Source organism: Plectropomus leopardus, chromosome 20, assembly GCF_008729295.1.
Source record: "Plectropomus leopardus isolate mb chromosome 20, YSFRI_Pleo_2.0, whole genome shotgun sequence".
NCBI lineage: Eukaryota > Metazoa > Chordata > Actinopteri > Perciformes > Serranidae > Plectropomus > Plectropomus leopardus.
The window spans coordinates 13,680,415-13,680,962 of NC_056482.1; positions in this window are offsets into that span (position 1 = coordinate 13,680,415).

Here is a 548-nt window from a genome sequence, read left to right on the forward strand (position 1 = left end):
TCTCAGGCGTCGCTTTTTTTCTGGACGAACGACGGAGCGCGATGAGGGACAAATTTCAGTGAGAGGGCGGGCAGCGAGGCGCTTAAAAAAAAAAAAAAAGCAGAGCGGGAGAGGGATTATACACACTGGTATTTATCTCCCCCGTATGAGCATAAGACAAAATTAACAGGATAATTATTTTGATGTCACTGTATAAGAAAGGTTTATCATTTAAGGAAATAGTACAAGGAAACACACGTTCCCATTTTCAAGTCTGCATGCTAAATATGATACTTGACATCTGCTTTAGTTTATGGACTGTTATTTTATGTTTTTCTCTGCTTTTGTTTTTATTATTGTATTGCCATTTCTTTATTAGTTGCGTTTTCTATTGTTTATGTAATTGTTTCATTATATTTAGTGAAGTACTCTGTGTATTTTAATTCGATGACAGGTAAAATATCAAATATTTTATTATTATTGTTATTATTGTTGTTGTTATTAGGGCTCGAGCACCGAACGGTGCGAGGACCCTCTTGGAATGCAAGGAATTATATTTCTGCCAAATG